The 21,268-nt window shown below is 34.9% G+C and overlaps 1 protein-coding gene across 2 annotated transcripts in view; it reads left to right on the forward strand.

The window, feature by feature from the left end:
- CDH12 (cadherin 12) overlaps positions 1 to 21,268 on the forward strand; it is a 1,103,355-nt gene that overhangs the window by 439,984 nt on the left and 642,103 nt on the right. Inside the window, exon 3 of one of the 2 annotated variants that reach the window (XM_055112489.2) lies at positions 7,091 to 7,185. The exons of the other annotated variant lie outside the window; for it this stretch is intronic. The gene's annotated coding sequence lies outside the window, so the exon portion shown is untranslated. The remainder of the gene's footprint in view (positions 1 to 7,090; positions 7,186 to 21,268) is intronic. 2 annotated transcript variants of the gene reach the window in all.

Consider the following 21,268-nt stretch of genomic DNA (forward strand, 5'->3'; position numbering starts at 1 on the left):
GTGCTATAGCCCTATTCAGAATGATATTCTAATAATGATTAACTGTAATAGTTAATGGTGTGTGGTCCTATAAAATAAACCGAAAGACATGAAACATTTCTGAATTGCAATAGAACTTTGAAATCTAATTCAGTTGACTTATAGCAGATGGACACAGGCTGAGTAATGTATGTTTTTTATAGTAATATCATGTGAATATGATGATTGGCATTCGTCTTAAAACCCAGCAATATGTTTTTACCTCTACTGGAATTAGAATGGTGGAAGCTAGCTGATTGTTATGCATTATAAAGGCAGGAAGACAGTGATGGCATGAATACTGCTATTTTCTTGGAAAGATGATCAAAATTTGACAGATGTCTCTCTGTGAAATTTCTGTCTGTCTACCTATGATGGTGTAGGAATACATTTTTTAATTAGAAACAATTGTGCTTTAAAAGCACATTGCACATTAACTTGTATATTCTATTTTCATTTACAAACTGAATACGAGGAATGCCTTTAGAGAAGAAAACCAAAACATTACAACTGAGAAAACAGAATTAAATCTTTATCCAGTTAATCAAATTTAGTCATCAAGCCAACAGAGAAATTGATGAGGTAGTCTCTGAAGTATTCATAAAAATTCACACAAACCTATCCTCTAAAATGATTATTTTCCGGGAAGCTATGTAAGAACCAGGGCTCTTTTATTAAAGTGTAACATCAATTAAAGCTGTCTTGTCTAGATTTCTAAAATATATCAGCAAAAATGCTGGGTCAAAACTACGTGAGTGAAAAAATAAATACACTCTTCAATAATATAATTCAATCAATTTCATTGGTTTGATTACTACAGCTTATGTATTTTTCTTAAATTGTCCTCTGGGGAAACATAATGTTGAAATATAGTGAAATGGCTTTAATCTTTTGAGCTCGAATTATGCTGATTGAAATATCTTTATGAAGGTTTATTTATGCTTGAAAATCACATGGTGAAGTTTACCATGAAGATCTGCAGATCTCATGGACTGTCAGAAAGATTAAGGTGTGAAGCCTCTTTCCTACCATTTACTAATCATACTATTTAAGTAAATGACTTCAGGGAACCTCAGTTTATCATCCATAAAATTAAAATGATGATTCCTATCTGCTTGATGTATTGTAATAATTAGCAATACTATACAGTCCCTGGATTATAGTTTTCCATTGTTATATAGAATTTATTAATATGCAGTTTTATACTATGTAATACATTTCATATGTTTTTAATTTATAAATGGATTTTTATAGGTGAAATAAACTCATTATTTTGATTTTTCCTTTTCTATTTTATTTCTTGCCTTTATTTCCATTATATATCTTTGTATATACCTGACCAATTTATCTCTACATACTTTACAATCAGAGGTGTCAACATTCCTTTTTATAGAGTACAATTATCCCCAAAATTATGTTCTTTTTCCTCTAAATTCCATCTTTTCCATATCCTAGACTCACTTTTATTTCCATTTTTAAAAATCTATTTCATTGTTCTCATAATCTTGGCCAACTGGAAACACAGATTTCTTTGCCACTCCTTCCCCCAGCCTTCATTGGGTCAGCTGCTATCTCTCCTCTTCTAGAATGTCTCTTCTATCTCAGAGTTTGTTTGCATAAAATTTAACATACAAAATCTCTTCTGTATCCCAAACATGTTTTTTTAAAGAATAATCATCTTCATGTCTAGCGTTATGTTCTTTATTGAAATTGAAGGGGCCAAGAGGAATTGGCCCTCTGAAGGTTTGCTGAAAAATCAACTTGCAAAAGGCAGATTAATTAGAGAAAAAACATGCAAATTTATTTAATATGTATAAATGAGAGCCTTCAGAATAAAGACCCAAATATACAGGGGAAATGGTCTATTTTTATACTTAGGATCAACAAAATATAGATAGCCATGTAGAAGTATGATTGGACAGAAAGGATATGATCTAATGCTGTGAGTGGGAAAACCCAGCAAAACCTCTCTGTGCAGATTCTTCTTGGCCTCTCTCAGTGACATTTCTTCCCTGCGAGTCTGGGGCAGGACCTTCTCTGGAATGGAAGTCTTATGACCTACAGTCAAACAAGATAGGTCAGATAATGTTTTATGGCCAGTTTTTACACAGAAAGGCAGAGGGAATGTTAGAGTAATATTTTTAGGTTTTCTGGTTGGCTCTGGGGAAAACGGATTCGGGTTTTTATGACCTACCTTGGGGAAGAAGGATTTTTGTTTCTGTGCCTATCCTTGGGGGAGAATGGAACTGAGAGACAGGAGGGCAGGAGAAGGTCAGAGATAAACTTTTGCTTCTGTGGCTTTCATTTTGAGGTATTGTTCTCTGAGCCCCAACAAAGTAACATGCAGGCTTTTTATCCTGTCATTTTTACTATTCACAATCAAATCAAAATCTGTTTTAATTAAACTAGTGAGAAAAATCGTAATAAAAAATAATTTGTATTATCATCATGTTTATAAAGTAGTAATCATCATCCGCACTTTTATAATGCCACCATGTACCAGGTAATCTAAGCATTTATCTTCGAGCTGTAAAAAAATAACACTAATTGATCCAGACACCCTTCCCCAGAACTACCACTCTCAGCCTCAAAACCTTTATTAACACCATGCTCAGGCTGACCACTAGTCATGGGGTAGGAGTGGTAAGAAGTCTTTAGCCTATCCTTTTCTCCAAAACAATTAAGCTTCTTTGCTGTATTTCAGTATCTCATCACACCACTTAAATTATATTAATTTTGTAGAAGAAACATTGAGTAGAATCAATAGCTTAGTCCTCAATTATAATATAGAAGAAACTTAAAACATTATTTAAGCAGAAGAAAGACCCTCACCATTGGTTGTTAACATGGATTTTTGTCACAAGAAAGAGAAAAGTATTATGACTCTAGAGTTATGCTGTATTTTTTTCAAATCAATATAATATGGTATTCCAAACCAAATAATAAGTGATATCCTAAACTTGGAAAATAAGCTAGTTTTCAATTGGTTTTGAATTGGAGAAATAATAAATAAGAATACTTGAAATATGAGGTATCTTTCTCTTTTTATTTTACTATATTTTTAATTTATAGACACTCTTTGTATATGCACCCAGACCTTAGAAACATGCTGTGCTACAAGTGTATACCTCAGATAAGAAGACTTAAAAATACAGGTGAAACCATATGTAAGCTGTTTCTCTAGAAGGAGAAGAAAAATACAATTTTAAATGTCAAAGAGGCTTGGCTCTTGTGGAAGCCTTTAATACCAAGACGAGAGTGCTAAGAGTATACTCTAACTCTTTAAAAACTTACATACGAGACTTTTACTATCTTATTTTCCTTGCACAAAAGATACCTTTAAATATTTGCAGGGGATCCCTAAGGATGCATTTTGCTGTATATGTAGATAATTTTCTGGAAGTTTTTATTAAGATACTAATACAAATATTCTAGCCTACAGCATATGGTTTAATACTTATGGTGATAGGTAAGTCAGTATGCCTTACTGTAGAATACTGATAGGAAATATTCAGAAAGCATTAATTATCTACTGCAAAAAATTCACTTAATTATTCATTGGAAACAAAATTGTCCACCGTCTAGGGGGAAAATAAAATGAAGATAGAAGAATTGATTTAGTAGTATAATTGATTTTATTATTTTAGGTCTTTAAAATGTGGTGGAATCTATTTTTTTCCAGGTGTTTTGACTTAAGTGATATTGAGTCTAATTTAGTGATGTGGGCAGCAATACATTCATGAATATTTACACGTGCACACATAATGCATATGCAATTAATATATTAATATAATGCATGTGTACTATATATGTAATTTACAATTACAGATAATGTATATATAGTATATATAATAATATGCATATATAAATAGATGATATAATATCCATTTTGAATTCTTCAATGTTACTTGGCAGTGAGTTGAAGTTTCCAGATTGCTTCTGTTGCTCCTGGTCATAAGGTTGCCAGATATTTTGAAGAATGTCTTAAAACTGAGTTTGACAAAGAAAAACATGCACATTGGATAGGTGACTTACGTTGGTTCAACTATTTTGAAAAAAAGCGCAGAGACCGAGGACACTTATTTAGGATCCTTTTGTGTCAGGTTATCCCTCATTATAGTGTCAGACACATTGATTTCAATAACCCCCACCCCTAAAAGCAATTGTCTCTGAAACTCTATCTATGATTTCTTGACTTTAAGAATCTATCTTGTTTAGCCACAGCTTCTATAAACAGAGATAAAAGTGGAAAACACATCATTTTGCTATAGGTTTTGCTGAACTGTGCTTCATTGTTAAAGATAGTCCACCTAGTCCATATGACTGTTGATGCCAGTGATTAAGGAGGCTTTACACTCAAAACTTTATGAAAACTAAAAATAAACTGAATGAAATGGGAAGATTTTGAGAATGTAGTGACTGTGAAAAACTTACTGTGTACCATCCCAAAACTCACAGTCCTGTTGAGAGATAGAGAAGGCGATAGGCTATGTCTACACAGTACAGTAATTTGTGAGGAAACGTAAAAAAGCATCCTGTATGAAGGTATAATTGAACAGGTAGTCTAATCAGACATGGAGTCTAATCTAGGCAGAGAAAATGAAGGTTTACCGAAGAAAGGACAGGTAATTGTTTGAGTGTAAGTAAAGTGACAGAAGAGAAGAGATGAGAATTATAAATGAAAATATATTCCCAAAGTCCTTGAGCAAACTAGTGGTTTTTGCACTGCTTAGGTGTAGTGTGCAAACAGTTTAACTCCTCCTAAACTCATTATGCAGGTAGCTGGTGAAAGATGATGACAGGTAAGCTTGAAGTATATCGGGCTCATGCAGAGAGCCATGGGGAAAGATAAAAAGGATTTAATTAGGCAGTGCTATGATCAACTTGGGATTCAAAAAAAATCATCTTTTACTGTAGAGTGCAGAAATAATTAGAGAGTAATAGAAAGCTTAGAGTTGGGGAAGATTAGTAACTTAAACAGGATATGGTAATGGTATTAACTGACATAATAATTTGGTGGAGAAAATGAAGTGGATTTTAAACTATTGAGAACATTGAAGATAGGATTTGGTAATATCTTGGCTATGACTAATATGGGAGGAGAAGAAATCAAAGGGTGCCACAAAGAACTGGAGTTTAGGAAATTGGATGAATTATAGTAGTGCCTCTCATTAAAATATGCAATCATAGGAGAAGACATTTTTGAGAGACAGGGTGAATAATTAACTTAAATGATAATTTTCGAGTTTGAGATGTCAATGGCACCTTCAAGGGAAATACGAATAGGCTGCTGGATATAATGTGTACATTGATGTACAATTTTACTTAGAGATCCAGATTGAATATTTTTTCTAGTGACAAACACTAAAAAAGAACAGAATTGAAGCCAAAGTATTCAATTTCTCATTACTTAGAATTAAGTAAGTGACCATAGCCAAGTATAAATAAAATAATGTATTTGATCTGATTTATATTCTTTCATATTTGCTGTTTCTTCTTTCATTATGAGTTCATTATGTATAAATATGTTGCTTTATTTTATCAAGGCTTATACTCATATACTTGGTATTAGTTCATTACAAGTTTGGATTCTATCAACTGTGATGCATATTGTTCCCTTTAAGTGTAGTTTTCAAAGAGCTTTTTTTGAACAATCTGAAAAATCCACATTCAATAAACAGATAATGAAATTTATCTGTATTACCACATACTTAGCTACTATCAGTCTCTCTAATCTTAGAAGCTTTGTTCAGAATATTCTCTAAATATGTTAATTTGGATCATTGTTTTTGCATGTAATTGGCTTTTCAAAAATCTGTTACCCTTTAGGGAAAATAATATCTTTTCTTCTTTCTGGTGGAAAGAATAATATATTTTTTTATCTGGTGGAAAGAGTAATATTTTGAGAGACGGTATCAGCTTAAAACAAATTTCCAGATTCAAAAATCACAAACATTATAACCCCTCAAATATATTCCTGTAAACTGTAGCTGAGGAATACAATTAATTGGTTTACCTTTAATATCATGCAGGCTGCATTATCATGTCAATGACTGCAAGTTAGGGTAGCGAAGAGATTACAGGATTGACGATACCTAGTATTGAGTGATGACTCTCTTCATTGCAGTTCAGCTAACTATTAATTGGGTCCCTCCTTTCCTAAAAGTTGATTTCATTTCAATAATGTCAAAAAGAGTCCTCGACTTGCCAACCTAGGATGGTTGTTGTAATGATTAAAGTTAAAAAGCGAGTATGTTTATGAAAGCATTTTATAATCTGTAACTACAATATAAATACAATCTATCCTCTGTATCTGTGGATTCTGCACCTATGGATTCAACCAATATTGAATTGGATATATTTAATCATAGATTGAATATATGCTTTAAAAAATTGCATCCATAATGAATATATACAAACATTTTTACTTGCCATTATTTCCTAAACAATCCAGTATAACTACTATTTACATAGCATTTGCATTCTATTATGCATTATAAGTAATCTAGAGATGATTTAAGGTGTATGGGAAGATGTGTGTAGGCTCTATGCAAATACTATGCCATTTTATATTAGGAACTTGAACATCTGTGAATCTTGGTATCTGTAGGAGGTCCTGGAACCAAGTCTGCCACAGATCCTGAGGGACGACTGTAACAAGAAATGTCATTACAGTGCTGGCTTTGCTCTTGTATTTAGAAACTTATGATCTACCAGGTCTGTTTGTTTAATGCAGTTGACTCCATTCTGTCACCATTAAGTCACGTTGAATGATTGGAACTAAATTTATTGTTTAAACCATTTTATTTCTCATTCTGCCTACCATTTTCTCTTTCTTAGGCAATGCTGATTAGGATGTGAGCTTTTTTATTTTTTCCACAAAGTTACTATCTTTGGCCTGATAGAATTTTGTTTAGAGAACTCTTCTTTGGTTATGAATTATAATATGTGAGAGATTTCAAAGTTTCATAGAGATGTGTCAACCAAATATTCTGGGAAGGCTGAATTAATGATGTACAGAATCCAGAGAGTCTTGCATATTCTTAAAGCATTTTCTTTACATATTTTTCAGCTTTGATGTCCAGTGCTATAGAATCAAGTTACTGTGGAGGTCAAAACAATTTGAGATATATAAGCTGGCCTTAGAAAATAAATTGCCTCTAACTTGTAAGTAAATTTATTGTTATGATTTTTTCTTTATTTTTTATTTTTTTTAAGACAGTTTCGTGCTTTCACCCAGACTGGAGTGAAGTAGCGCGATCTCGGCTCACTGCAGCCTCCACCTCCTAGGTTCAAGCCATTTTCCTGCCTCAGTCTCCCGAGTAGCTGGGATTACAGGCGCCCACCACCACGCCTGGCTAATTTTTGTATTTATAGTAGAAATGGGGTTCTGCCATGTTGGCCAGGCTGGTCTCGAACTCCTGACCTCAGGTGATCCACCTGCTTTAGCCTCCCAAAGAGCTGGAATTATAGGCGTGAGCCACTGCGCCCAGTTGATTATTATGTTTTGAATATACATATAAAACCATGAAGAGTAGTTAATTTAAAAATATTCCTCATAGATAAATTCTCATGGTCACATATGTTAATTTGTAATGTCTTAAAATTGTTACAACACTGTGCTAGTTACCAAGAATATCCAGGGGAAACACAGAAACACTGGCATTCCTTAAATGCAGGCCTCTAATTGCAAAAGTTGTTTCCTCAAACACATACTTCCTTTGTAATTATTCTTTCCTCACTCATTTCTACAGGTATTGTAGCTTACAATATATCATGTTAAAGGTCTAGTCATTACCTTGATGCATGAGATTCATTTTACTGGTTAGAAAGCCATGGCTGTTATAGCAGTTTTAATCAAATACATAATTTAGGCAAGTATGTAAGAACATTTTTCTACACATTAATATCCTTCTTTGATGTTGCTTTTATGAATGTTAGCTAAGAAAACAACAAAAAAAAAGGCAGGCTTCTTGATGAGAAGGATAAAATAAACTGTTAAATACTAAGCCAAGTTTATTTTTTGTATCACTAAAGTGAATTCTGGAGCTTGTAACATACCAAATGTATAGAGACTGTATATTGGAAAGAAGAGCTGAAAAGAAAATCAGGAATTTTTATTCTAAGCAAAACTTTATCCTAATCTAAATAGGTGAGTTTGTGCTTTGAGTTTCCTCTATTCAAAATGAGGGGTTTACATTGCCAGACCTCAAAAAAAATTGTGTGTGTGTGTGTGTAAATTTATAAAATATATATTATTTTTAAGGCAATTGACTTAGAGCTTCCTAATGTTTGCTAGCACAGATTGCATATTACATACAAATATGTCTGATAATAATTGCTTTTATAATTGTGAAAAATACTACAATTGCTCCTTCATCCTCAATTTTGTTCAATTTTAGCATTCCCCAACAAGAACTTAACACATCAAGAAGGTATTATTACTATATATGCATCATATAGTAAAATAATATAGTCAAATATTATATCTTACTGTATTGTATTTAATTGTATAATTTAATTGTGTAATGATGGTCATTTTAAAAAATCTTGGTGAGGTTACTAATATACCTAGTGTAATCCTCTAGTGATTGACTCAGTGCAATTGCAGATACCTAAGCCTGAAATACAATGTCTTACTACTGCAACACATTTCTCAGTTTCTTATTTTATACTAGCACCGAAAACCTCATAAAGCTGAAAATGGCAAACTCATAGTCTCCGGCTTCTTGGTCTTCACATGGCTGTGTTCATGTTAATTCTATTAAGGTAGTACCATTTATGATTTAGGTTGCTCTGCAATCTTTCATTGGTGATACTTTGGTTCTGGTCATAAATATTATGGTTTGTATACTGGTCATATTCATGCTACAGCTCCTGCAAGGATTGTGGTTGCCTGAAAATTCTGTATCTGGAGAACATTGATAGGAATGACCACAAACTAAATGAACCAATCGATTATCTCTTCAGTCCATAATTACATTTTGAACTTTCTAAAAAAGTAAAATGTCCCATGAGATATTGCATTGATTGATTAATTCTCTGGAGCAGACTCCTTGGGTGCAAAGGCTGACTTTATTACTCAATAATTGTTTGACCATGATGATGTTATTTAGACTTCTCAAGGGTTGTTGCACCCACATGTAAAGTGAATATTCTATATATCAGTTTCCTAGGATTGCCATAATAATTATCACACACTGGGTATCTTAAAACAACAGAAAATCATTCTCTCACAGTTTCAGAGACTGTAAATCTGAAATCTACTTACCAGTAGGGTTGGTCCTTTCTGGGAGAATGCAGTCCATGCCTGTCTCCTCCACGCTTGGCAGTGGCTACACTGCCTTCAGCACCTGAGTAGTTATTTCTTCTTTATTTAAAGGTTGGCACATTTTCAGCTGAGTTATTTTATCAGCAAAATTTATTCCTTTGACATCCCAGAAGATTGTTCATCTTCCTTCTTTCCATCACATGTCTTTTTCTTTCAATCCAAGCTGCCAATGTTTATGCTTATATAACATTTTCAAAAACATTGTGGGTCTACTATGTATGAAGTGGTCTGCACCATTAGAAAAAGGTTGTGCATTTCTGAAATAACTCCATTTCTATTTCTGGCTTCTCCTAAGATGGTTGATTGGATCCATGAATCACACACCTAATTTTTTCAACAAAAGTTTGTTCAGCCATACTTTTGACCCTCTCTTTAGAATTTGCTCTTCCAACAGTGAAATTCCTAATTCTTCCATCCTTTGCAACGTAGATATGCTAAGAATCTTCCACATCATCAAGTGCTGATTCCTTCTCACACAGAAGTTTCATCTTCAGTTTATCTCTTTTCTTTTATATTTTACTATAAGGAACAAGGAAAAACCATACTTCACCCTCAACACCTCACTTGAAACTTTCTCAGTTATATATTCAAGTTTAACCTTGCAAGTCTTGCTTGATCCAGCTAAAATATCTGCTACTTTCTAGCAAGGATCTGGTTTCTTACAGTTTACAATAACTTGTTCTTCATTTTCTTTGGAGACATCACCAGAAAGATCTTTAATGTTTGTCTTTCTACCGACATCTATTCAAAAAAGTATGTGTTCTTTAAGAAGTGAGAAGCATTCTCTACAGTGTTCTTCACTTACTTCTGAGGCTCATCACAATAGTCTTAATATTCATGATTCTGCCAATATCTCTTCAAGAGGTGCCTCCACATTCTACCAACTTCTGTCCATTACCCAAATCCAAATCACCTTCTGCATTTGCAGTTAATTGTTACAGCAGCACCTTACTTCCTGGTAACAAAATCTGTATTGCTTTCCTGGGGCTGTCTTAACAAATGGCCACACATTGGGTGATTTAAAACAACAAAAATTTATTGTCTCAAAGTTCTGAAGGCCAGAAGGCCAAAATGAAGTGTTAGCTGGACTGGTTCCCTTTGGAGGCTCAGAGAGTCTGTTCAGTGCCTCTTTCTTATCTTCTGGTGGCTTAGCTAACCCTCATGTTCCTTGGCTTGTTAGAAACATAACTCCAATCTCTTCTTCCTTCTCCACATGGCCTTCCCCTCAGTGTGTCTCTGTATGTCTTCCCATCTTCTGTCTCTTACAAAGATACTCTTATTGGATGTTAGGCCCAACCTAGTCTAGGATTATCTCAGCTCAAGGTATTTACTTTAATTAGATCTATAGATATTGTTGTCTGAAATAATGTCACCCTCACATATTCTGGGTGGTAAAATTTGAAAGAGGTCAGTATTCAACTCTATACATTATTATGAACTACTTGTATGATAGTTTAGAAATTAAATGAACTATTATAGTATTTGACCTGCAATATACCTCAATAAATAGAATCTAGAATTTGTGTCTATTACTAGTTTAGATGAGTGCTGTCATGTTTTTACAACTACCAAAGGAATGTAACAAAATATTATGAAACCAATTTATAATATAATTCACTTGTGCTAAGAAGTAACAAAATACATGGTATAAAACATAAATGCTAAAAGAATTTAGGTAAATAAACATTAGTAATAGATGATTGCTTTTTGGTAGGTAGAGATCCCTATAGAAATAAAAAGTAGGTACAGTAAATTTTAGAGAATGAGGAAGGATGTTGTGATTGACGTGAAGAGTTCTAAGTTTTAAATCTCAGTTGACATTTATAGATGTGCCTGTAAATTTCTAATTATGGCTGTGCTATTTCGTACATGTTTTGTGCAGGAAAAAACTTCCAATGGTGTCTGAAAGAATCAGAAAAAGTTGAAATAGTTGTCTGAGAGGTTATCAATTTAATAGTTTAGATTGGCAAACAGTTATGATTAGGATTGACTAAAATAACGAAGAATGCAGATATAATAATGGCTTTACAAAATACAACTTTATTTATTATATGGAAATATTCAAATGTATAGAAGTTGAGTACAATGTGATGCTCTTCTCCACGAAGCACAAAATGTCTTACATTTATATCAATCATCTTACGTAGCCTACATTCCCAAAGTCAACTCACTTCCAAGTTGGGGAATCCAACATGGCCATCTAATTAATTCCAGTCATCAGGAAGGAGCAGATCAAATAAGAAAGGACAAATGTAGCATGCCAACTAACATTTATAGAATGTTCCTGAGAGCTGCATGCACCTCCACTCGCTTCCCAGTGGTCATAATGTTTTTTGCAAAGCTATACCTGGCAAAAGGGGCTAAAAAGCATTTCATTGGCAGCAAAATATATGATGTTCTAATGATATCAAATAAAATATATTAGATTTCTACCGAAAGCTGTCTATCTGTTTTGCAGCTTCAGTACCCAAGCACAGGCCAGGCATGGTGGTTCACGTCTGTAATTCCAGCACTTTGGGAGGTCAAGGTGGGCGGATTGCTTGAGCACAGGGGTTCAAGGTTCAGCCTGGGCAACGTGGTGAAACCTGCTTTCTAGCAAAATAAAACATTAAAAAAAAATCTCTGCAAGCATAGTATTCATTTTTCTATTCTATATATTTAATCTCATTCTTAGGGGAGAAAATATTCTAAAGCCCTAATCTATTATTTCAACTCAAACTCCAAGATCCCTATATAATATACAGTCCTCTTTATCAGATCAAGATGTAAGTCCTTGTTGTACTGTGACCTTTGTAAACAATGGCCTTCAGTAATTTAAAGAAGCATACAATAAAAAAACAACATCCAACGACAAAAGAAAACCAGGCTTATTAACCTTCCAGGCAAAGAGATACACCAGTAGAATAAAATCACTGATTCACTAAGAATGCAAATCAGAGATATCTAACCACTAGAAAGGGGGGAAGTATATGTTACTGATGCTTAGTTATGCCAATGAAGATTGAAAAGAAGCTCTCTGGTTAGGAAGGGATGAATCCAGGAGTCTGCGCACAAATAATTATTTAATAAAACAGGAATCGTTGTTCTCTGGTCAGGCCAGTGAGGTTCTGGCATAGTGATGTCACTTAAATATTATTATATTTTAAGAGATTTTGTTGGTTATAATGGTTGTGTTAAAACACAGAGTCAGCTTTAATATCTCCTATACAAGTAGGTAGAAAAATTTACTTTACATCTGTAAATTAAAATTCAAGTTATATATCCCTAACACATTTACCGTACAATTGTACTGAGGTAATAAGTAACACATTTCAAAACCTGCGTTTAGAAAAAGGAGGAGTGGGAAACACAAGGCCATCATTAGTCTGGGAAGAAATTGAAGGTTCCTTTTGCTGGCAGTGTAGTTAATTCATGTTACACCATCTGTTAGTGGCTGGATTTACTCTCTGGCAGGAATTACCTTTTTCATTGTCCTCTATGGCCTCTGGATCCTTCTTTCTGGAAGGTTTATTTTTGTCCATTATGTGCTCTGTCCACATGTGAAGTAGGCAATGGAACAGATGTCCTTTTAAGAGGCTGAAAAGCTTTAAAATGATACTTATATAGATGTAGGTTTGCTGGCCTATGGACTGTTTTGAAGAGTTTCAGGCTAGGTTTGAAATATTATTTGATTACGTTTTTGTTGTTTTTATTTTTGCAATACAATTCTCAAGAAATTACTTAGTACAATTCTTACATGTTTGCTTTGTGTCATATCCTTGCTGCCACATATACATCTCTTAGGTGTAAAACTGTGAAGAGTTGAAAATGTTACCCTACTTGTTTAGATTAGATAGATAGATAGATAGATAGATAGATAGATAGATAGATAGATAGATAGATAGATAGATACTGGGTAGATTATATAGTAAGATAAATAGATATAGATATGTATATACATACAGATTGGATAAATAGAAGATAGAAATATAGTTCAATAGATACACACATACACACAAATACACTAGCAGAAACACCAGAGATTATCAAGAACACACCAAAAGCAAACAAAACAAAACAAAAAAACCTCTTTTTACTGACTCACAGAATACCTTAGTGATGTTGCTATTTGCCCATACCTCAGTCCTTCATAGGGCTATGTAAGGAAAGCCAAACGTAACCTGCACATAGAGGGGTCTCTACCACAGTAGAGAAACTCCAAAATTATGAATCTTAAAGCTTACATAGGAGCCAACCATCTATGCTTCTGGACTTATAAAAGGTGCTTATCTTTTATTCTGGATTGTACAAAGATCTTCTGTTGGTGGAAGAGAAGAAATTCTACAACCAAGAATGTAAACATTGAATCATGCAGATAATAGAAAGGCTCTCGTATCTTTTGAAGAAGGAACAGATGTCTCTGGTGAAAAAGGAGACAAAAGACTTCATATCTACCCCCCTTAGAACCCAAAGAGGAGGTAGTTGTGGGGGAAAAGAAGAGGATGCGTGTTCTATCATTATAATTTGACAATGTCTATTGCTTGGGCGGTCCAGACCATGTCAAATCACCAAGAAATCCAGGGAAGATTTCCTTCCAACACTGCCAATCATCTTATTATCTCCGTCTTAAAGACTGGAGATCTATGTGGTTTAGGTGTCATTCACACCCAACTCTCTTATTTGTGTTATTCCTAGCTAGAAGTAATTGTAAAAGAGGGCGTTGGTATGAAGTAGCAACTTAAATTATATATTTTACCCAGTGGGGCTTCCATTGTTTCACTGAGAACTAATAATGACAAATCCTGGAAAAAGACCTGAGGTATATCCTTACCTCCTGCTAAGCTTCCATATTGAGAACCACTGCTTAGAGCTGCTTCCCTGTGAGGTATAGCAGTGGTTGGCTTTTCAACCCAGCAATTTGCCATATTACTGGTCTGCTGTTAGTGAATAAGTGTGTGCTGCTTTCAGAGAAGGCCTTCTTTGACTTAATTGTTGCATCCCTCTTCATCTCTCTCAGCAGGTGGTTATCTACAAATTAAGTTACTCTCTTTCTTATAAACTTACCTAATGGTGGCAAGAGTAGTTAATGCACAATATATCTTCATTTTATTAAAATCCTGGAGGCTAGAATTCCACGATCAAGGTGTCAGCAGGGTTTATTTCTTCTGAGGTCTCTGTTCTTGGCTTTTAGATGGCCATCTTCTCCCTGTGTCTTTAAATAGCCTTCCCCCTGCATATGTCCTAAATTCCTCCTGACTTATAAGGGCATCAATCATATTGGATTAGGGCCAACCATAATAACCTCATTTTAACTTAATTACCTCCTTTAAGGACCATATGTCAAAATATAGTCATAGTCTGAAGCACCACGGATTAGGGCTTCAACTTACGATTTTTGGAGAAATACAATTAAACTGTAGCAATATCTTATAACTGCTTCTTATTCTACTACTTTACCAGTGCCTGATTTGCCACATGCAGGTAACAGGAAAGATTTACCATATTTTGCTACTGCATTATAAGGTTACAAAATTCTAGTCTGTAATGTCAATCCTTGCCATCTGCTGCTGGACAACTTCCATTAAGCCAATGATACATGTTCTGTTACTTGAAGCAACTCAGTTCCAAAAAAAAAAAAAACAAAAAAAACAAAAAAAAAACCTGGAATCAATTGCAATTAGTTTCAAATGTAAATTGCAATGACTTCCAATTAAAAGTGCTGAAAATAAGATACACAATTCTCAATTAAATGTTCTTAAGTAGGCTTATAAACTGGCTTGGCTCAGTGTGTTCATGGGACAGACATTCTTTTTCATCTTGTTGCTCTCCTGCTAGTGTCTATTTTGAAGGCTGGCATTGTCTGCATTCCAGCCATTGGGAAAGGGTGAAAGGAGAAAGAGACTTTGCCATGATTATTTGAGAGAATATTTGTGGAATCTGCCACGTGATAATAATTTTTGCATTCCACCGGCTACATCTTAACAGCTGCATCTACCTACAAGGGAGGCAGGGAGATATTGTCTTGTTAGGAGGTGGCCAAATTCCCACCTAAAAAAAAGAGGGATGAATATTGAGTATTGAGAGGTTACCAGCAGACTCTGATACACCAAAGTTTATATACGTAAAAGAGAAGAGAGAAAAGCAATGAGTATTTTAATGCTATATTGATCCAGAGTAAATGGCAGATAAGAAAGAAACAGGATCTGAAGAAGAAAAAAGCTGTTGGGCATATTTTAGGAGGTACGACAGACAGTAGGAGAGAAACCATGCCCCAAAGAGTTAAAGAAACCAATGACTAACAGAAAATCTTGAGTTTGTAGGATAGTAGATTAGAAAAGAACCAACTTGCTGAAATGCTGAAACTTCCTCCAACTGTGAGATTTTAAAAACTGGCTGAAATCAGTTGGAACCAATATGACCCATTGGAGTTTGGGCAGAACAAGCTTGCTGACATTGAAGCCTGAATTTACACTGCATGTTTTATACTAACTACCTCCAAATTTGCTCATTTGATCCATCAGGCAGCATGAAGAGATAACTGTACATGCCCGAGGACTTTCCAGACCTCCCCTTCCCTTCTATCAGTCACCTGCTAATCCCAGAATCTACTCCCTAAACCTTTTCTAATAAAATTATTGCCTTAAAGTCAGTGCAGGGAGACAGAATTGAGCTGGACTCACTGGTTGGCTTGTAATAGAACACTTTTCTTTTCTCAAAAACCCAGTGTCATAGCATTAGCTTCTAGTGCATCAGGCAGAAAGTCTCATTTGCTCCACAGGAGTAACTGGAGAAATTTTGATTCAGCCAGATTTTTATAGTCCTCAGTGCCCTCTGATGCTGACCTCTCCAGGGCATCTGGTGTGCCCTCATTTTCTCATTGTACACTAGAAACACTGAACGGAAAAAATTGCTTATTTTTGATAATATTTACATGGTTCTTATATTTTGACACAGGTCTGTCTTGGGGTAATATTTCAAAAGAATTTTTAAAAAGTAATAAAAATCCCAGCTTAAAAAATCTTATAAAATGTGCAGCCCAATCATCGTTGATATAAATCAAGGATTCAATCATCATGAATCAACTTCTGTAATATTGAGTCCAAGAACAGTTGGAGGACAAAAGAGGAAGAAGGCTAAGACAGGAGGCAAGGAATGAGGTTAAAGATGGGGAGGGAGTTAGGCACTATCTGGCAGACAAACCACATATCCTTACTGACTCTTTCTTCTTATTTTTCTTCACTGGCTTAATGTTCTCAGAGAGTATGTAAAATGCAGAAGTCCTCCAGGGCAGGCCTTACCCATCTCTTCTTTATTTACAACATTTTTAACAGGATACTTCATACAGCTCCATATCAGTAAATATCATCTATGTGGCGATGTTCCCTACATTTATTTCTCCAGGACTGGCATTTCCACTAGTCTTCAGACCCAAATATCAAACTGCCTACATGACATTTCTGCTTAGATATATTAGACATATATTTAATATGTCCAAAAGAAAAAAATTAATTCCCAGTTTTGTATACAAAACTTTGTAAAAATCTTCTCAGTTGTATTATGTCAGGCACTTAGAGAAACAGAGCCTAATATCAGGTTAAATGTGAGAGGATTGTATTAAAGGGTATGAGTTTTCTGTGGCTGCCCAAACACATTATTAAAAACTTGGTAGTTTAAAACAAAATGAATTCATTCTCTAACAACTAAAAAAGGCAGAAGTCCAAAATCAATGTGTTGGCAGGGCCTCAATGCCTCCAGACGCTGAATGGGAAAATGCTTCTCTTGCCCATTGTAGCTTCTGGTGGCCATTGACAACCCTTGGCTTCCTTGGATTACAGTCACATCACTCTGATCTCTGCCTCCATGGTCATACTGCATCCTCCTCTTCCATACGTCTTCTCCTCTTTTGTCTGACTCAAAGATTCCTCTACCTTTGCCATATAATGACATTTGCTATTGGATTTAGATCCTGCTCAGATAATCCAGGCTAGTATCTTCATCTGAAAATCCTTAATTTAATTCCATCTGCAAAGATTCTTTTCCCAGATAAGTTAGCATTTACATGTTCTGGGGTTTAAGATGTGAAATTATCTTTATGATAGTCACCATCCAGTCCTATCACAGTCTAACCTCAGCCCCTGAAAATTTATGTGAATCTATATGCAACAATAGCCAACCTATCCCGGCATACTTGGAAGTCTAAATCCATTATAGCACAAACTCTAAATTTATAATCTCCTCTATATATCATTAACCCAGAAGCCAAAATTGATAATTTAACTTAGATATGCATGAGACTTTGGATATGATTCATCTTCAGGCAAAATTTCTCTCCATTTATGAACCTGTGAAACCAGAAAACAAGTTATCTGCCTTAAAAATATAATGGTGGGCTTGGCATAAGATAGACGGCCCCATTCCAAAAGGCAGAAATTGTAAACAATGAAAAGGTCACCAGTCCCAAGCAAGTTTGAAATCTAACAAGACAAATTCCATTAGGTTTCAGGGTCTCAGAGTAATTAATCTTTTGTAACTCACAGCTCCTTTCTCTTGGCCTGAGGCTCACTCCTGTGGGCATGAGATTCCACCTGCTTTAGTTTCTACACCCATTGCTCCACCAGCCTCTGCCTTTGAGTAATTCTTCCTTTTCCTTGAAGGTTCACACACATTTACAGCTGAGTAGCTCTATATTTCTGTTTCTTGCCTGTAGAATTTTGAAAATCCTGCAATTTTCTGTCATATTATCATCTTACGTTCCTTTTGGTCCAAGCTAGCAGTATGTCTGCTATAACAGTCTCAAAAACCTAGTGGTTCTCCTGTGTGAATCACAGTGATTAATATCATTAGACGAGAGTCCTCCATAGATTTTTTTTTCCTCTGGATAATACCATTTCTATTCTCAGATTATAATGAGATTTAAAAGTAAATTTTTAATTTGTAAGCCTTTGGCAGAAGGTTGTCCAGTAATATCTTTGGACTTCTCTTAACAGCACACGTTTCCAACAGTGAATTTTCTAATTGTAGTATTCTTTGCAATTTGTACAGGCTTAGAACCTCTTGAGTCATCAAATGCTGGTTGCTTTTTGCTTAATAGTTACTTCCTCAATTTATTTTTTTCTCTCACAGTTTTCAATAAGCAGTAAAGAAAAAACAGGCTGCACTCTTAACATTTTGTTTGGAAACCTCCTCAGCTAAAGTCATCACTTACAAATTCTACATCTCGCCAAAGAGGGAAACACAATTCAGCCAAGTTTCTGACCACTACAAGGATTAACTTTCCCATGGCTTCCAAATATATATACTTCTGAATCCTCTCCATTGTGCATTTAACAGTCATATTTACACCAATATTCAATCTATGAAATTTATTTATTCTCCAAGGCATTAGAGACTTTCTCTACCATGTTTCTCAATTCCATCTAAGTGCACATCAGAATTAACTTGACATTCATATTTCTACCAAGTCTCTTCAAGACAATTCAGGAATTTTCTATTGTGCTTCTCCAAATTCTTCCAGTCTTTAACCGTTACCAAATTTCAAAGCCACATTTTTCGGTATTTTTTTAGTATTTGTTGTAGCTATTTTTTCGGTATTTGTTGTAGCAGAACCTGACTTCCAGATGCCAATATCTTCATTAGTTTCCTGTGACTGCCTGTACAAATGGGTGGTTAAAACAAGATAAATATATTCTCTCACAATGTTAGAGGCTGGAAGTCTTAAATCGAAGTGTCAGCAAGGCCATATTTCCTTAAGTGACCTAGTAGAGATTCTGTACCTTGCCTTATAAAGTTTCTGGTAGTCATTAGTGTTCCTGACTTCCTTGGCTTATGGCCACTTCACTCTAACGTTTCCTTTTTTGGTAAAATTGTCTCCTTTTCTCCTTTGTGTATTCTCCTATTCTGTCTGTCTCGAATTTCCCTCTACCTTTGTCTTGGAAGGACATGTCATTGGATTTTGGACTCACTCAAATCATCTGGGGTGATCTCCTTATTTTAAGATTTTAACTTTGTTAATTCTGTGAAGACCTTTTCCCTAAGAAGTGACATTCCAAGTTTCCATTAATTAGGACATATAGAGACATTGTTGGAGAATATCATTCAATCTGATCCATATAAGAGGTATCTATGTGAGAAAAAAAATAGACTGCCTGGAGGTGACCGAGAGAGTAGCCTGACTACAGTGAAAAATCTCTTCCTAATGACGAGGGGTGGTTGAGAAGTTTGTAATAAGTGTTGTAAACTGTAGAACAGTGTGAGAAAGGTTTTCCCAAGCAATCTCTCCACTATACTCTATCTATCTTTGTAAAATTGTTGTTCTAGCTCATGTCGGCATCACATCTTCTGTAGACTGCTGCAACAGCCAACGTTAACTCTGCTTTGTACTTTCCTACAATCCAGGATTCACAATGCATTCTGCTGCGCTTTAAACAATTTTCACATGTCTTTCTTTGGTCAATAATGACTTGAATGAGATGAAGCATGGATACCTCTCTGGCCTCACTGTTGGAGTTGTAAAGGAACAACTAAATAATGCTTATTTAACTACATTTGAATAGTGCTTACCATGTGCCAAATATGGCTAAGCACTGACGAATGTTAATAATATTAATTTAACCCTCAAAAACTTATCTTCATTTTACAGATGAATACGTTGAGGCAGGGTGAGTATTTGTGTTTTGCCCAAAGTCACAAAATTACTAATGGTACAGAAGCAGTTGAGAAACAAAAGTAGGGAACGAACAGGTGGGGGTCAAGTGTTAGCTTTATTAATGACTGATGAAAGATTGGTGGATGGGATGTAAGTGTAATATGTGATTTCCTTATAGTCACACTAGAGTAAAATTAACCAACACAACTTCAAACTTCTCAACAGACCAGAAGGCACCGTCTGTCAGGCAGGTGATTAGAAGAGAAGTCAGAGGAAGCTTAGTCATTCATGTCCAGGTTTATTCCTGAATCGTTATTTAGTGAGTCTCCCTTACTCCCCTGGGTCATACCAAAAGAAGGGGTAGTACAGGAAGCCTGAAGTGTTACCAGAATAAATATCCCTCTATATGAAAACAGGAGAAGTAAAGAACAAGTTTTCTCGTCTGACACTCTTCCCAAGCTTTTCCATCCCTTACCTCTTTGGTGCCTTTCATTGCTGCCTCTTGCTTAAATCTCAAGTTCTCTGATTTAACTTCTTTATGTTTTAGTGGCCATGCTATTATTTTTATTTTTAAAAAACAGCTTGATTATTAATGAAAAGTAATTTTGTTCTCAGTTTTAAAGTCTATAAAATATGGAAGTTTCTGCTTTCTTAGGTTTCCTGATATTATTGGTTTTATTTGATTGATTTATATTGACCATGATATTGATAAGATAAATGAATCTTTAAATGAGTGCTTATTCAGACTTCTGACCTGCACAGGAAAACCTCAGGACATTTTTAAAAATTTTATCAGTCATAAAAAAAAATCAGTTATTTAGCTAGGGCACTAATTCCATTGATAATGTATTTTATGTAATATATTTACTATTTAGCATATATTTATAAAATACTTAACGTATTGGCATAAAAAATGACTAAGCAAAAAAGAGAAATTCTCCTCTGATTTATGTGGGGCAAAAGGAAAAGTAATGGTCAGGGAAGTAGTTGCATATGGCCTCAACATTAAAAAAAGCTAGTAAACCCAAATTTTGTTGTTTTGTAAAAGAAATGTCTGCATTCAAATGGCTGGCATTCAATACATATTTGTTGAATGAATGCATTACTAACAGATGACAATAACTTCCTTGGAGTTATTTAATTTCTTTTATATTTTATCTTGCCTTTGAGTTTTGAGCAATCACTTTCCACTCTTTGGAATGCTTTTCCCAGAGTTCCATGTGTATCCATTCAGATCTCATGTGGAATGTCACTTCATTGTGAAAACCTCCCTGGCAACACAAGGCCTTCTCATC

This window comes from Pan paniscus, chromosome 4, assembly GCF_029289425.2.
Source record: "Pan paniscus chromosome 4, NHGRI_mPanPan1-v2.0_pri, whole genome shotgun sequence".
Taxonomy (NCBI): Eukaryota; Metazoa; Chordata; class Mammalia; order Primates; family Hominidae; genus Pan; species Pan paniscus.